The sequence below is a fragment of the Canis lupus genome, chromosome 4, assembly GCF_011100685.1.
Source record: "Canis lupus familiaris isolate Mischka breed German Shepherd chromosome 4, alternate assembly UU_Cfam_GSD_1.0, whole genome shotgun sequence".
Lineage (NCBI taxonomy): Eukaryota > Metazoa > Chordata > Mammalia > Carnivora > Canidae > Canis > Canis lupus.
Genome location: NC_049225.1, coordinates 54,242,134 through 54,260,474, shown reverse-complemented (window position 1 = coordinate 54,260,474; position 18,341 = coordinate 54,242,134). Strand labels below are relative to the sequence as shown.

The 18,341-nt window shown below is 39.4% G+C and overlaps 1 protein-coding gene across 3 annotated transcripts in view; it reads left to right on the top strand.

The window, feature by feature from the left end:
- SGCD (sarcoglycan delta) overlaps window positions 1-18,341 on the top strand; it is a 910,945-nt gene that overhangs the window by 796,745 nt on the left and 95,859 nt on the right. The window lies entirely within an intron of this gene.

Genomic DNA, 18,341 nt, shown 5'->3' with positions numbered 1-18,341 from the left:
ATAGAGGTCAATAGAAAGACTTCCTCTGGGAAAATCAGTAGTGTCAAAATCATAAAGGACTTTTTTTGCATTTAGGGCTTTATCAGATGTAAGCAAGCTGATGGGCCCATACAAGGCAAGCCCTCACCTTTTATTCCTAAAATTCCAAGGGACGTTCAGGTAGGTGGATGGACAGATTGACAGTGGTTTATGTCTGTTGCTAAACAGGGACAGAATCATGACCATTAACACTCATTGCACTCTTTCTGTGTTCTAGGCCCTTGCAGAATGTTTTACCTGTGTTCTGTCATGAGCAGCAAGGCCTTATAGAGCAAACTAGGAGGTAGATATTTTCCTCACTCATCCAGTATTACTATTGTCATGTAGTCCTGGACTTGTTAGATGCTCACCCTTAAATGAGTCTCCATTCCCTTCATATAGGTGTTTATTGGAGTTTAAAAGTAGCTATGAAACTCCCCATCAACTGTAAAGTGACATTAGAAGATTGAGTCGTTGCTTAACCAAGCTCTGGTGTGCATAAACAGACTGAAGCGCTCCAGCATAGGAGTATTTGACCCTAGGTGTGTATTGCTCCAGCTGGCCATGGAAGAATTAGACAATATTAGGGCAAATTAGAGATGGAGGTCTGTAGATTATTGTTGAGCATCTTATCTCGTCCCTAGGGCATCACCTGACCCACAGTGGGCACTAAATAAATATTGATGTAAAGGAGGAGTGAAGGCTTAAACAAACTAACAAGCAGAGGAAAAAAATAAGTAAAAAAAAAAAAAAAATCCACCTGCCCAACCCAGGAAGGACAATATGTCCATAAAATATTCTGAGTGTTAACTTAATAGGTAGCCCCAGAGATGGGGATATAGATCACAATATAAAATAATGGGAAATGCCTGATCTACTTACTACTGCCTTGAAAGCCGAAACATTTTCATAATGGATCAGAAAGGCATTTTTTCAGGACAACTTGGTAATTCATCTTTATTTTCTTGTATACATGGTGCATTCCATTTAAAAAGAGATGCTAATGCATTTACACTAAAGCATATGGATTTACAGCCTGGGATAAAATATATTCATAGGTAGTATACCTTAATCCTGTTTATGGAAAGGGAAGAATCAACTGGCATCAGATTAGTATTGATTAACTGTCACTTGGATTGACAAAGCAGCACAAGATACACTTAGCAAACACCCAAACCGAGCTATAAAGCTCTGCAGATTTTGGTTTTGACACTTGCTTTTTTTCTTTTCTCTAAAAGATAATCAGTTCAACATTTAAGAACATACTCTTTGGTCCTGAATAATTCAGACCTCATGGACACCATTGTTGTTGTTTTTCCTGTGTGACAACGGCACTGTTTACAGAAATAGAGGAAAAAACTACAAAAGGCTCACAAAATGTGCTTGCCCCTGTATTGTTAAACAGAGAGAAAGAGAGAGATGCTAAATGCCCTCAAAGCTGTCTTACACCAATTCAGCCCAGAAGGCCACTTGAGCGCATTTGCTTTCACAACTCTTGTCTGATAGTGAAAATTGACTGGCTTCTGTTGCCCTGTGGATTTCCATTTCATATTGAGCAGGTGTTTGAAGTGAAGTCATATAGGAATAATGATCTCTCGCAAAAGACAGACTTGTTTGTAGGCTCCAGAGAGCAGTTCTTCTTGCTTTAGTGATGTGGCATGGTATAGAAAGTCATGACATCGACTTCTTCACCCAAGAGGAAAAGAATGCATTACTTAGGGTGCTTCCAATTATATGTGACAGAAAGCAAAATTAATCAGGGTTAAGGAAAGTATTTTTTTTTTAAAGAAAAAAAAAAGAAGGGAAAAAGGGAACTTGCTCACTCACATCATTGAAAATTCCAGATAGGGCCAGCTCTGGTGCTTTTAATATCTCATTCCAGACACAGAGTTTCTTCGGGCTGCTCCTTAGCAGACAGTATTGCAAGGGAGAGATGGGAACACCTTGTCCAGACAGCCAGGGATGTCACTGGGGGAAGAGAAGTGATCATCCCTGCTTGGGTAGCATATTCTTGGAGCAAACACTCTTTCTAGAGAATCAGATAGTCTGATTGGCCACCCTAGGTCACATTCCCTTCTGTGTGTTTGTGGGATGTGTAGGGAGGAACATGTGATCACATCCCTGGTAGATTGACCCAAAACAAATAATTATTCTACTACTGAAATGAGAATGAGGGAATGTTAAATAGACAAAGACATTGTCCCCGTTCAACCTTTTTCCCTAGATTCATGTGCAGGTGGAACATCTCTTGAAATTCTTCCTTTAGACTTTATTTCTTGCTAAAGTCTTAATGATCTGCAATGACAAAGGGCACAGATGAAAATGAAACTTCCATTTTTTTTATTCCTCTTGTCTTTTCTCCATAGCTCCATTGCCTAACCCTGCTTGAGTACCTGGTCAGGGTTTGATGCCTGTTACAAACCATTGAAGCCAAAGGGCAGTAAGATTGTTACAGATGCCGTCGCTTGGATTTAATGTAGCAAAGTAGGTGAACTGGAATGTCTGAGCCACCATTCACAAGTGAAGAACTGCCTCCTGAGTGGTATTTTCTCTTCAAAGAGGCAGACCTCACTTCATGCTGCAGATCTACATTCAGTCAAGTGTTCTGAGATCTGTGTCAGGGAAGCTCCCAGAATGCAGGTGTTGCCCCTGCACCTCACAGGCCATGTGACCTCTTTTATCTCTGCTCTGCTCACTCACATTTTCACATGGAGATGGTCTTTCTTGCATACCTTTCAACATGGCTGCCAGCCCTACATTTCTATTTGAAGGTTAAAAATGGAAGCCAGGGGACTTAATTTGTCTAGTTTCTCCACAGTCCTATTAGTAATTAGTTTTGTAACAGTGGGTAATTTATTACTTAGCATCCTAAGCCTTATATTTCTCAACCATAGGGTTGTCATCAAGATGGAAGGGAAGGATTGTCTCTGTTAAAGCATATAGCATCATTGTCAGTTAAGTGTGAGTTGTTAGTGGCCAGTTAGTACCTGTCACTCACTGCAACTGTCCTCTGGGCTGCTTGGTTTCAATTTTCAAGCTAGAATCTGCTTGGTCTTGTGTGGACAGGTGGCAGTTCAAACAGGACCACCTAGACAACCCCTCAGCAGAGAATTAGCTATATCCAACCATCACTATTCCTTGGTGGTCTTTTTCCTGGAGGAAGAGATTTTGAGAATATGACTCAGTTCGCAAACTCATGATAGAAGAAATGACACATTCAGTAAGAAGTTAAGGATATACTCTGCAGCTAGATTTGCCAAAGTTCCAATCCTGGTTTCCACAATCACTCTCTGAGACCTTTCTGTGTTTCAGTCTTGTCGTCTGAAAACAGGGAGATAATAATAGCGTATGCCTCACATGGGTTCGATGAGAATTAAATGAGTTAATCCATGTGAGGTACTTAGAAAAATGCCTGACAAATAGTAAGCACTTAATAGATATCAGCTAATGGGATCCCTGGGTGGCGCAGCGGTTTGGCGCCTGCCTTTGGCCCAGGGCGCGATCCTGGAGACCCGGGATCGAATCCCACATCAGGCTCCCGGTGCATGGAGCCTGCTTCTCCCTCTGCCTGTGTCTCTGCCTCTCTCTCTCTCTCTCTCTCTCTCTCTCTCTCTGTGACTATCATAAATAAATTAAAAAAAATTAAAAAAAAATAGATATCAGCTAATGAAATGACTTTTATTCCCTTAATGTGACATGGAACTCCCACAATAGTCTGGTAGGAAATTCTGTCTCCATCATGACTGGGTTACCCAAGATCCAGAAAGCACATATAGTTAGTGTCAAGAAAATATGAGCAAGCCTATCCGATCTTGGTCCATTAAGATCATTTCTGCTATCCTTATCTTTTCCAGCCTATGTGGTCATTGAAAATATGTCAGCTCTCAACTTGCATGCCATGGAGAGGGCCCAGGAATCTCTGCTGAGGCTGTAGACTCCTGTGCCAAGGGTCCTGCCTTCCAGGGGCATGACATAGCTGTGCCCTCTGAGAGTTTGTCACCTCCCTAAGGAAAACTCTGGTCCTCAAAAGACCTTACATCATGCAATTATTCTAAATCAGAGGCAAAATCTGCCCCTCCTTTTGGCTTCCCTCCAAAGCACTCTTCTCTTTCCCCTCCCTGGGAGGGTAGCCAGCACACTCTCCACTAGGAGTAGGTCTTTGCCAAGGGCAGGAATAGCTGTTGATTTAATGCAGCTCTGCTTTTGGTCCACTGAAAACCTTCCATCATGCAACTTAAATGCATTTTGCTAAGTGAAAGAAGCCAAACCCCAAAATTTGTACTGAGTGATTCCATTTACATGACATTCTGGAAAAAGCACCATTGTAGGGCCTGAAAACAGTGGGAGCCAAGAGTAAGGACTTGAGGGAGAGATTGACTAGAGAAGAGCAGCACAGGGGAAGCAAACTTCCAGTGTGATAAAATTGTGCTGTGTTTGCTTATGGTGGTAGATACATGACTGCATATATTTATCAAAACTTACAGAACTATGTGCTACAAATAGTACATTTTACTTTATGGAAACAAACAAACATCAGAGATAGGCAGAGGGCCTGGCTATCTGCTTCAAGTGGAGGAGAGATAAAAATATGGGAAGAATAAACACAAATCAATATTTTAAAAATTTATCAAGGCACAGACAAAGATAAGGAGGCAGGCTAAGCCTGATCATGCCATGGTAAAATGTTGGGCTTTTGTGGTATGAAAAAGGAACTTATCAGTGATTGTAAACCAGGCAGGAGTCCTGGGACACTTGGGTTTAGGGAAGTTGCACTGGCTGGATAAATTGGAGAGGTTACAAGAGAGCTGCTAGAAAGAAGGGAGACTCTACCACTGAGACCACAGAGCCAGAGCCTTAAGCATTTACTTTCCTGGACAAAGATGTATCAGCCTATCACAGTGGTGTTAGCTCATACTGACCAGCTCAGACCTCTCCCCTCTGGAAGTTTTGGCTTCATTACACAGCTTTTCCTGCCTAAGTGAAATTGAATTCAAAACATCTAAGTCTGTGCTCCTTGTCTAGAAAAGAACAAAGGCTCCAATGACATGGTCCTTACATTATGGTGAAGGTAACAGACACTCATCGAACCATCTCACAAGATAGAATGATGGCTCGTCCAGCATATCAGCTGTGCATTACAGAAAACACAGAAGAAGGAACAATTAGCGATAACTGAGAGAGAACCAGGGAAATTTTCATTATGAGGAGGCATTGGAGCTGGGCCTTAAAGAAGTTGATGCACTAAAAAGGAAAAAAAGGACTTTCTGGCTGAGAAGATGGAACAGGAAACCCAACCCCACTCCGCAGTCGATTAAAAGGTTCTTCAGGGGGCACCTGGGTGACTCAGCCAGTTAAGCATTGCGTTTGGTTCAGGTCATGATCTCAGGGTCCTAGGATAGAGCCCCACATCCAAAGTGGGGAGTTTGCTTCTCTCTCTCTCTCTCTGCTCTCTCTCTCTTTCTCTCAAATAAATATATAAAATCTTTAAAAAAAAAAAAAGCACTTCAGAATCATAGGAAGGTACAGGTATAGGAAGAGTGCTTTCCAACTTTCAAAAATTTGGCTTATGGCAAAAAAGTTCTAGGTGAAGATTATGGCCTTCGTAAAGGGTCAATTCGCTTATCTCTTCCAGACCTTGGGTGGAATGATATCATACCTTAGGCAAGGCTGAGCAACAGAATTCTCATAAGGTGGCTCAAATGAATAACCCAATGAGGGACACCTGGGTGGCTCAATCAGTTAAACATCTGTCATCAGCTCAGGTCATGATCCTGGAGTCCTGGATTCAAGCCTTGCTTCTGGCTCTCTGCTCAGTGGGGAGCCTGTTTCTCCTCCTCCCTCTGCCCTCCCCGCTGTTCATTCCCTCTCTCTCTCTCTCAAATAAATAAAATCTTTAAAAAATAAAAAGAAGTCCAGTAATAGACCATTGCTGGTGGTTTAGTGGTGTCTGGGTCAACATATCTGAAATCCTCTTGGCCTTTGTCTCATGGTTGGAAGATGGCTCTCATAGCTCCAGATTATGTTGATAATCAGAAAAAGGATGGAACCAACGACATCTGTACCTTCCTATTAAAAAAGGTAGCGGGATCCCTGGGTGGCGCAGCAGGTTGAGTGCCTGCCTTTGGCTCAGGGCACGATCCTGGAGACCCGGGATCGAATCCCACGTCGGGTTCCCAGTGCATGGAGCCTGCTTCTCCCTCTGCCTATGTCTCTGCCTCTCTCTCTCTCTCTGTGTGTGTGTGTGTGTGTGTGTGTGTGACTATCGTAAATAAATAAAAATTAAAAAATAAAAATAATTAAAATAAAACAAAGATAGCTCACTGGATGCCTCTCCCCAGTAGCCTTCTATGTACAAGTCATTAGACAAAACCATGTCATAAAGGCCACCCCTAGCTTCAAGGGAGTCTGGGAAAGTAAATATATAACTGGGTACTTTGCTTCCCTAAGAGTAACAATATTTTGTTGGCAGGGGAAAACAGATGTTGATAAATGACATGCTGACCATACTAGGGATAAGATAAAAATCATTCAATCAAAATTACCCTGTAAGTCACCTGTAAAGTATGCCTATTTTGAAGCTTGCTTTCACAATAAGATTGTATTCTGAAATTAAAGCATTCAAGTGTTTTAGAGCATTGAGACATCCACCTCTTTTATTACGATTTCAACATGCTGGCCCTCACTTTTCAAGTCCTCATCATCTTCATCCCCTGTAAATGACTTTATAAGTTTGTCCAATTATTTTTTAGACCATGTTTCTCCATGGTCTTCAATTAATGTTTCAATTTCCTTCTCCATAGGAAAGCATCGCCCCCCCATCTACTTGGCTACAGGAACAGAGTGTTCCACTTGTTTTTCAATGACCAGGAAGCCCTTAAAATCATGTATGTGTTGTTTTCTTAGATCTCACCAGCATCCATGGAGTCTCAAGAGTCCTGATTGCTCTCACACTGGGAAAGACACTTGGAAGTCGAGATGTTGCCTAAGGAAGGGAAGATCTTGCCTATATTCAGGGCTCCAATTTTATACTCACTCCCAGGTGGAGGGCCAGGCAAAATCAGTGCTGTCCTTAACATCATTGCACAGCTCATATCCACTCCATCCCCCATCTCCCTGCACTGTTGACCTGATTCTGGCCACCCGTCCTACAAAGACCTGGAGGGAATGTGGGTGGGGTGCCACATTCATCTCATTCGTGGGACACACACAGTGTGTCATCTTTGGGAACACGGCATCTCTCTCACACCCAGCTCCTCATTCTTGCTGAGCAGCCTTCTCAGCTTGTTGTTGTGCTCCAGTGTTCATATACCCTCCTAACTTAAAGGCTGCCTGTTCCAGCATCCCATCTCTGTGACACAAACCCAATGAGTTGAAGTTATTTGTTTTACTGTGTGGTTTTATTTACTATCAAAAATAGTGTAGTCATAAGAAACTGAAATGAGGTTGCTTGCTGCTTGGATGATTCCTTTTATTTTTTTTCCCAGTTTGGGCTTAATGATACACCGAGCATGAGTTCTGGTCTATTGGTTTCAAGAGTAGAGTTTGTTTAATTAAACTACTTGTCTCTTCATATCTTGCCAGAATATTTTCCTATGTGAATCTTTAAATTGCTCTGCAGTTTCACATTCTACCAAAATATGTAAAATGTACACCTTGGCGGTATGGCCAGTTAAATTGTTAGAGTATTTGAAAGGGAGCACGACTTACTTTGTTCTTCTCCATGGTTACCATTCAAATTATTTAATAATATTCTTCTGTCTTTCTGGCCTTATCCTCTCTTGTTGTCCTCAATGTCATCTATTGTAATAAATATTTATTATTTAGTGAGCATTTTGATGTATGAGGCACACGTAACACTATATATATTATGTTATATAATATATACATTAACATATATATTATAGTATATATGTAGTACTATTATCCCCATTCCATACTACATAGGTATATATACATAATAATGTACTGTTACTATCCGCATTCCACAAAGCTGGGAATTGAGGCTAGAAAAAAGCTAAATAATTTGTCCAACATCGTATTCCTCTTCATAGTCTTCCTGTACACCCTGAACTTGGTACACTTTATTCAGTGTACATGTCTACTAAAGTCCCCACTCTACATGAACCCAAATATTCACATTATGCGTACCTACATCCAGGTAACTGAGCACATGTGCCTCTGCAAAGCCTGTGCCATAGAGCAGAATGGTATTCCTGTAAAAGTCTGGTTACTAACCAGAGCTAGATCTTTAAACTCTGATCCACTATCTAATATTCAGCTGTCTTACTATGTAGTTCTTCTGTGAAAAAATAGTAGCTCTTGCATGTAACTATTTCTTCCCTTCCATCTTACCCCTGCCCACAAGAATCTGCGTCCAGTTCTTTGTAGAATGGCTCCAAGAATGGTACAAGTGACCTCTGTGTTGTTAAATTTCATGGGCATTTTAACCCCTCTCCTACTCTTAGGCACCAGTGAACATAGGTTACTCCTTCTACTTTTCTGAAGGACTTTTTTCCCTTGGCTTCTGGTGTTACCCCATTCCTGGTCTCCTTCCTACCTCTCTAGCCATTTCTTTACAGTTTCCCTTTCCTTGATAGTTGATGTTCCCATGCCCAACTTGAAATGTTGGAATCCTTTAAAATTCGGACTGTGGTTCTCTTTCTGACTGTGGCTCTCTTTCTATATCCCTTTCACCATATCTTGGATCATATCATTCATTCTGCTGGTTTCCATAATCATCTGTATTCCAAAAAGTCTATATACTCTGCCTTGAGTACTGTTTACTTGTGTATCCAGTTGCCTACATGAACATTGGAACCTTAAATCCATTGATACCTTAAATCCAACATGACCAAATTGAATATATGCTCTGCCCCCAAACCTGAACATGTCTTACCCTCACCCCTCATACCATACTCACCACTAACTTCTTTCAACTCTACCTCCTCACTAGTTCTCATGTTCAGTCTTGCCATTTCTCACATTACAAATTAATTAGTTTAGGGCACCATAATTTCTTACCTGGCTACTGATATAGTCCTCTGATCTGCATGCATTTGCTCTCAATCCCCTGTTCTGCACTTTACAGAGTGTAGTCCAATCCTCTAAGTATGGGAATCAGATTTGGTTGGAAATAACAGACAAACCCACGAACAGTGTCTTAAACAGGTCAGGGGTTTATTTTTATTATGTGATAATAATTCCAGAGGCATGGTCTCCAGGGCTCACAATAGAGCAGAGTGTCCTGAAGGAATCAGATTCCTTCAACCTTCTTCCTTGCACACCTTCAGCAACATGGCTTTTGCTCTCGTGGTCACACAGGGCTGCTGTGCCTCAAAGCATTGCTTCTGTATTTCAGAAAAGGAATAGTAAAGAACAAAAAAAGCCTTCTTGTTAGGCTTTGCTTTTCTTATTTGTGAAGAAAATATCTCCCCAGACACTTGTACCTACATTTCACTGGCCAAGGCTGTATCACACAGTATCTTAATGCTGCAAAGGGAGTCTGAGAAGTTCAGCTGTTTGGATTTCCAGCCTCTATGGTAGGCAAATGCAAGGGAGGATGCACTGTGCTTAAAATTAGGGCAGTCAAGCCACGGTATCTGCCACCATAGTATTTTTAAAAAACACATATCTGAGCACAGTCATTCTCCTGTCTATATCCTTTCAATGATTTCTTTTTCCCATTAGTACAAAATTCTCAAATTTTGCCATGGCTTGAATATTCCTACATGACCTTGCCCCTAGCTACCTCCCCAACCTTATCTTATGCCAGTCTTGGTCTTTCTACTCCAGCTACACACATCTCTTTAAAAGCAGCAAGCCAGCTCTTGTGTCAGGGCTTTCACATGCCTCCTCCTCCCTGGCGCCCTCTCTCCACCTGGCTCCATCCAAACCATCACTGCTGGACTAACCCCTGCTCCATTGTCAAATCTCAACTGCCTGTCATTTCCCCAGAGAAGTTCTCAGGGTCCTCCATGCTTGGGCAAGATGCCTGCTCAGAGCTCTAGCAGCTCTCTCTCCTACTCAGAGCATTTACAATAGTGTTTCTCAACCATTTTTTTCAGTATCACTCTTTTAAGGAATCATTTCAGACTTCTTTTTTTTCTAATCCCTTTTCTGCCATGCAACTTTACTATCACAGATACACTGTATGTCATCGTATGTATTGCATGTATGTCTGTACTTTGTACTCAGAGAAAGATTTCTAGTGCCTTTAAGTACCAATTTTTGTACACTTGGGGGCTACATCGCCCCCATTGAGAATACATGATTTACAGTAATTGTCATTACAAAAATCAGTTTAAATATGTCCTCTAGCATCTGTCTGTCTAGCCACTAAAAGTACGTAAGAGCAGAGATCAGATCTTCATACTCGGTATTGCCTTAGTACCGTGCCAGGTACATAGTAGATAATTGTTCAATGTTTATAGACAGTGAATGTTACAACACTTAAAATGGCTAAATATTGTATATATTTTTTTGAAATTTTTATTTCTGAGTCCATAAAGAGAAAAAGTCTGAATCTGTTTTTCCCACAAAACCATTTATGCAGTAGGCCCTCCATAAATAGTGGTTAAATGAATTAATTATCTGTACTTTTTTTGATCAGGAGATCTGCCCTAATTCCTAAAAAGAAAATATTTGTTATGTATCCTGGAAATGACTTATAATGACTACAGATTTTTTGCATTAGGAATTTATTAAATGCCACCAGCAGCCAGGGAAACACAAGGGGATTAAATTACTTCAAGTGATTTCTTCCACTCAAAATTACTGTCTCACATGTCTGTTGCTTATTTTGGGAAGGTTTTCAGAAGCTGATAGCTACCTTCAAAATATGTAACCTTGAAATTTGTGGAAACTCTGCAACCTCACTGATTACTCAGCTCATTTTAAATCCCAGATTAGATATAACCCAACTCACTTCCTTAAAAAGAATTTTTCGGGATGCTGGGTGGCTCAATGGTTGAGTGCCTGCCTTCAGCGCAGGGGGTGGTCTGGAGTCCCAGGATCGAGTTCCCTGCATGGAGCCTACTTCTCTCTCTGCCTGTGTCTCTGTCTCTGTCTCTCTCTCTCTTTTTCTCTGTGTCTCTCATGAATAAATAAATAAAAATCTTAAGAATTTTTCACTGCACATTATAATTAGGAGAAAGCCAATAATTCATGTTATGAAATAAACAGAAACCACCATTTCTGAGGGATTTCTTGTGATGAGTGCTCCCACGATACACTCTTATAATACCATGGATAACATGCTATAGAGATTGCGTTTCAGGAAAATAGGCCTCAGAAATTAAAGGATATTTAAATATTAACATGTAACTATGTTCTCTAGCCTGGACTTAGGCAAAAACCGTATCTCGTGTACTTAGAAAGCTTATAACAAAAGGATATATGTATATGTGTTTAGCTAAAACTTTAGAGTCACTAGAAAATTATCTTGCACAGGGGACAGTCTTCATTATTCAAGAATTTACTACATTATTCAAAATTTTTAAAATATTTCTTGCTAATAAATACTTTGGGAGATTTAAAGTTTCTTTGTCACTATACCCTCATAAGAAAAATGTTGGATTCAGAGAAGCAGTTTTTATTAAATAAAGGCAATTTCAATTGCAATTAAAATATCAAATATGAAAAAAGCTGGATTTCATTGGAGGTGTATAAGGTTGCCATGGGTACCACTGACTTTGAGTATTAATCACTTGGCTTTGACCATCCATTTCAGCTCTTCCCATGAGCCCTCTGGTACCCATCGTTCTTATCCAGCACCTCATCAGATCCCATTGGCTTTCCACTTAAGTATCTCCTAAACCCATCCACATTTCTTCATCTGTACTGCCAGTTCTTTAGTCCAGCCTACCACTATCCCTCTCACTGTCCCATCTCATCTATCCTTGCCCTCCTCAAGGTCTTTTCCATGATAACAACGTTGCAGCCAGCTTCTGCTTTTACAACAGGCTACCATAGACTGGATGGCTTAATCAATAGGAATTTTTCACGATTCTGGGGGCTGGGAGCCTGAGATCAAGGTGCCAGCATGGTGGCATTCCAATGATGATTAGACTTTCAGCATATGATTTTAGGAGGATACAAACATGCAGACCATAACATGCTGCCACAGTGATCTTTAAAAAAGACCACTCTGATCAAGCCAGATTCCTGCTTAAAACCTTCACCATGACCTACAAGTTTCTGAATTACCTGGGTTAACTCACCTCTCCAACCTCCTCCTATGCTGCTCACCCCTTGCAAATATGGTCTAGCCACACTGATCTTTATTAACTTTAACTTCCCAACCCTGATGTCTTTACATTATCTTATCTACTGCCACTTCCCTCTCTTAACTAGTTCATTCCTAATCGCTTAATAAATAACAAAACTTTACTCTCTCAGGGAAACTTACTTGCCATGCCAGGATATGACCCTAAGTTGTATTGCAAAGACCTTTTTTATTTTCCTTTCAAGTCTTTATCACTATTTGTAACTATTATGTATTTTTATTTGCAAAATTATTTAATAAATAGTTATTTAAACTAATAATATACACTACTAGAGTACACTGCACTCTTCTAGTCTATGGACTCCATGTCTCTCTGGCTCACTTCTAGAGCCTCCTGCATAAAACATATTTATTAAATAAATTGAATGTTGGGTTTATCAAACTTATCATGCTCTTCTCCTAGTCCCTGGGGTTTATCCAACCAGGTTATCTGGTGGATTGTAAAACTGCAGGGCTGGCAGCAGCCTTATAGATTGTTTAATCTCCACCCCCATTTTGTATAACAAATGGAGAAATAAGACCAGAGGGCAAATTGTGCCAAAGTCACATAATAAGCTCATAGAAAATCAGCACTAAAAATCAGGTCTTTGGTTTTTCAGTTCTCTGATATTTTAAGAAATCAAATCATTCTTAAGTGTCTTATCACCATTTTAGATTAAAATCCTTTGTCTATTTTTTAATCTAATATTGGTATTAAAATATATCCTTACCAAGTAAAATGTGGTTGTTGTTACGGGTTGTCATTCAGGTTATATCTACCCAAGCAACATGGAGTTAGAACACTTAAAATGTTTTGACTTCAGACAATGGTGATTAGATATTTTAACTCTGCATTTTGAACTTGTTGAATATTTTGGCCCCAATATTTAAGCCCAAAGATGAGTTTTAGTCTGTGTTCACTAATACAAAGCATTAATCATAATTATGCCAACGTTAATGAATGTACATCAAGAGAGAACTTTCCAGAGCAAACTCCATTAAGCTAGCTTAATTCCTTAATCAATGTTCTAAATAGCACACTTAAGCCATTTCTGACCTTTTTGAAAGTTTTTCTAGAAATTATCATCTGAAAAATCAGTTCTCCATGTACAACAAAGATTTTATTCATCATCTATTTTTCTGGCTCCAGCCACTATTCATAACTTCTAGCATAGTATTTCTTCCTTTATGTCTAATGCTTCTTTCAGTCCAGTTTTCTTGTAGCACATTTTACAGATGTGAATCTGCCTTTCAGGATTTGGTTCATGGCTGTATTTAACATATACAGCTATAGGCACTTTAGCGTTTGTTATTTTTTATAAAACTGAATTTTCCCCAATTTTTGAAGTCTTCAAGAGTTATGAACCAGGTTTTTGTTTTTTCAATTAGTTTCATTTATAATAAATTTTTCCATCGACCATTTTACCTGTGAGGTTTATTTTCTGGTGAATAGTTCTTCCATTTAAATGCAGCTTGAATTGGACAAAAGTCTGTTTGCTTTTACTTGTTTCTTCCTTAAACACTGAGAAAATTTTTAGGATTTTTTTTCTTTATTTTAATATATATTTCAGGGTTACTCTTTTTTTCTGGTAGGAAATGGAGGTGGCTCAAGACAATCAACTGTTTAGATTGTTACCCGATGAAATTTTTGATTTGAGAGGAAAACAGGTTAGCCCTGATTCTTCTCATCCTATCCCTTATTTTACAGTTGAGAAAGTTAAGGGTCAGAGAAGAATTCTGATTTGCATGAGATGATAGAGATAGGACTAGAACTCAGGTGTCTTCACACCCAGGACAATTTGAAGGGAAAGTCACCAAAGTTGAGGACACTTTCCATAGAGGAGAAGCTGGCTTTTTGTTACCATGGCAATGGAGTGCATTTGAAATTTTTTGACAAGTTTACCCCCTACCTGTATTACAAGGAAAAAAGAGCCATTGAGCTGATCTTTATGGTGATTCAAAACACTTTAGATAGATCCTGTCACATGCTTTATAAGTTCCTAATTGATTGTGTGGAATTAAGTTATTGGGCAGAGAACCAGCTAATGGAAACACATTGACAAAATCATTTTTGAGGGACATTAATGGAACTTAAAATAAAGCTGAAATGGCTTTATGGATTTTTCACTCAAACTGTTTATGAACATTTATTGCCAGTAAATTATATTGTGTCAAAAGAAGGAATCACTAGGTATGACTTTAATAGAAACCTTTTTGAAATAATAAAATTGAGAGTAATTTATTATCTAAGAGTGGATAGGGGATAGGATGGGAGAATTCATCCTGATGAATGTTTGTCCACTCTGCAGCTTCTGAGAAAGTGAAAAATGGTGTGAAAATCAGAAGCCTGATAGGACTTGGAAAGAAATGGTGTTTTTGAAAGTATTAATATCTCCTCTCATTGTGCATGAGAATTGGTTTTAAAAGAGCGGTGATGGGAGATTTGGCAAGTTACTTGAGGGTATAAACATTGATATTTGTTCATATTTCATAAAGAGATGAGCAAGTAGGGAGTGATTTGATCTGCTGAAAGAGGTCTAGAGTAGTGGTCACAGGCACTGGTTCCAGAGCAGAGAGTTCAAATTCTGACTCCCTGTCTCCACCACTCAACCATAGGAAAATTTCCTGACTTCCCTGAGTCTCAGATTCCACATCCATAACAACAGATATGCACATCCCTACCTCATAGGGTATTCTGATGATCAACTTTAAAATAGTTTCAATAGTTTGTACTTCATAGTAAGTGCTTTAAAAATGTTATTTTTTTAAGAGTCATAAAGGTAAGAGGAGGAAAGAATAGTATTCACAAATATTTTAGTACTACTAGAAGTATTTAATCGACTATGATTTGCTGATTGCTATGTACCAGAGATCTCATTCAATCTCCCAAGACCCCTAGGAGATGAAGTTACTATTAATATCCCTTCTTTTCTAAGAAGGAAACTGAGCATCTTAGAGATTGGGTTTCATGCCCAAGGACACTCAGATCATGAGAAATTGTGGTACATTCCCCTGAGAGGTCATATCTATGGGTTTATTTTCTAGCATGGCTGGCACATATGGGCCCCTGTAGCAAAGTCCATCAAAAACAAAATCAGAGGGCACCTGGTTGGACAGTGGGAGCTAAGGGAGCCTGAGTGTCTTGCCCTTCACTTTCATCACACATCCAGAACCTGTCCCATTCCTACATCCTCTACCTATGAGAGCCCAGCCCTCTTGGTTTTGCTGGCTTGCCATTTTGCAGGTGCCACATTGTCTGGGCATTCAGAAAATAAGGCACTAGGGTATGATGGCTGCAAATGGGTCCTGGAGTTAGATGCCTGCATCTGAATCTCAACTCTAGCAGTCATGTGACCATGAGCCACATGTTTTTTTAGCCCCACTTGTCTTGTTGATTAGTTTTCTTGGTCTGGGGAAGACACTACAAGGCTTGATCTCATTTTACTTTAAAGAGATATTTGTATTTAGCCCAAATAATATCCTTTTATTAACATAGATCTTTTATCTTAAGAGGTACAGTTAAATATGTTGGATTTTGGACATTTATTAAATTAGTCATGTAATACATAAGGAATTTTATAACAGTAAATTAGCACTCCCATAGAAGTGGTAGTACCAACTAGAAATGAGTCTAGTAGAAGTCTTCAGAACCTAAAATTCAATGTTTGTATTCTGTCTGTGACCTTACCTCTGCTCACATAGAGCTTAGGGTCTTATTGAAGAGATGGGGAAAATGTCAGTAAGGTAAATAAAAATCCCAGGTAGTGTGTGCTCAGTGCTACATTAGTGTTATAGTTGTATTACAGATATTTATTGAGAACCTACACTGTGCTAGGCAATGGAGATAGGTTAGAGAACAAGGCACATGCCTCCAAGGCACCCAGCAAATAGGACTGTAGATCTGAGAAAGCTGAGGACCCAAGCTCAGTTATTCAGAGACCATGGTCCTTCCACAAACATACAGTGCAATGTATTGGATGACTTTATGTAACCTTCCTTTATCCATCTTGGAATTGCTTTAAAAGGATGGCCAGGCTAGGGACCACCAGCTGCAGTAGGGTGATTCCTTCTTGAGCTCAGTGCAGCCAGATGTTAGCAAGTGAACTTTTGTTAGTGTATCTGACAAATGGGGAAAACAGGCTCAGCAAAAGTATGGATGGAATAAATAAAATGGTGTGCAGGCTTCTGAGGTTCATTTTGCATAAAAAAAAATGCCACTCCTCATTCTTGGACAATTCGACTGAATAAATGCAACATATATCCTTAGGTATGTATATATTTTGCATAATTGAAATTTATGAAATAGGTATTCTTTGGCTTCAGAGGCCTTATAAAATGATAGAAGGGTGCAGGAGGTATCAGTAAAACATAAAGCTTCACAACATTTTAATACCGGTTCAGATAATGAAGGTTGTCTATGAGTAGTACTAATTGTCATATGGGGAAGTCACACAATTAAGGCTAATTTTATAAGAGGTAATAATGCTCTTTCTCTTGCAGTTTTCATAGAATTCTTAGTAGAGGAAGGGGAGATATGAGCTGGGACTCAAGAATGTATAAAATGTAAATAAACAGAAATAACCATTCTAGCTTTAATCAGGTATATGTGTTCCTTTTCATCATTAAAATAAATAAAAAAAAAAAAGACAGGTTCCAAAGGGTAAGAACTAAGCATTTCTAAGAAATAGAAAGGAAAAGAATCTCAAAGGAAGCCCATGTTAACTGCAGTAGTGACAAATGGGAGCTGTTTAGTAACAGGTTTGGGATAGTACTGAGATGTGGTAGCTTAGTCCATGCTCTTGAGTCACAGACACTTTAGAACCACATCCCAATGTGTTGCTCATCATCCTGTGACTTCTACCAGCCTGTTTTACCCACTAGGCATCCTCCACAGTAACTTTGATCTAGGTCTTCCTCAAAGGATCACAGAAATGTTGGAGATGTGGAATGCATGCTCTGCCAAACCAAATTTAATATATGGGTAACAAATGCTACATTATAGTCTAGAATCCAACCCAATCTTATTCAGTTATTGTATCAGAGTTCTTCAGAAACAGAACCAATATGGTTATACATGGAGGAAGAGATTCATTATAAGAAATTGGCTCATGTCATTATAGAAGCTAAGAAGTCCCATGACCTGCTGTCTGTAAGGTGGAGACCCAGGAAGGCTGGTGGCATAAATCAGAGTGAGTCCTAAGGCTCACTAAGAACCAGTGGAGTCAATGGTGTAGATTCCAGTCTGGGTCTGCAGGCTTGAGAAAAAGGTATGCTGAGGGCAGGAAAAGATTGATATCCCAGCTCAAGCAGTTAGGCATAAAGGGCCTAATTATTCCTTCCTCCACCTTTTTGTTCTGTTCAGGCCCTCAACAGAATTGGCTAATGCCCACCAGCACTGGGGAGGATGGATTGCTCTGCTGTATCCACTCATTCACGTGCCTCTTTCATCTGGAAACACCCTACAGACACACCCAGAAATCATGTTTAGCCCAATATCTGGGTACCTTATGATCCAAGTGAAGCTGACACATAAATTAACCACCACATTTATAAAAAGACAATAAAGCTTAAATCACAAGGGCAAAATAATTTATGTATAATGAAACAACATTCTTAGGAAATTTACATCAAAAAGTTGCGTTTAATGGAAACTATGGATACATTTTGATCCATTTGAAATGATGTGGTTTGGGGTCTTGAAAGGTAGAAGTACCTACATGCAGAAAAAGATCTTAAATGTCCCTACACCAAATGTCTCTGCATACTGCAACTGTCTGTAGGGTTGTTGCGAGGGATAATTGAGCTAGTGCATATGAAGTAGACATAATGATATCAATGATAATGTTAACTTAGATTAATAGTTATCATTCACCAGGATATTCTTTTAAATGACTACATATAATGTCAAGTTGAGGCATTATTTTCTGATTTTATTTGCAGTAGTCTATTACTCATATCAGAAAGATTAAATACTTCCCCCCAAAAGATTAAATACTTTTGTAGTTACTACACAGGTTCATTTCACTAGACTCATCAGTATGCGAGGATAAATCTGGATTTG